Below are 273 nucleotides of genomic sequence, written 5' to 3'. Positions count from 1 at the left end.
CCCTTTTTTTTTTTACACATGCATGTCTTGTTCTTTTTTCGGGATTTGTTATAGAATAAAAAAGATGGCCTCGATCAGCTTCTTTGGAGAAATGGTTCAGTAGTTTTAAGGCAAAGTTTTTTTGGGGGGTTGTAAGTAATCTAACTATGTAGATTAATGAAAAGGCGACAGCAAATCGAAATGCATGCAATCTCAATGACGGAAGATATCAAAGAAATTTTACTCATTATGTATATCACAACGAGTCAATAAAAAAACAACCTACTGTCAAAC

The sequence above is a fragment of the Aplysia californica genome, unplaced genomic scaffold, assembly GCF_000002075.1.
Source record: "Aplysia californica isolate F4 #8 unplaced genomic scaffold, AplCal3.0 scaffold00338, whole genome shotgun sequence".
In the NCBI taxonomy this organism is placed as follows: domain Eukaryota; kingdom Metazoa; phylum Mollusca; class Gastropoda; order Aplysiida; family Aplysiidae; genus Aplysia; species Aplysia californica.
This window is presented reverse-complemented; position numbering follows the sequence as displayed.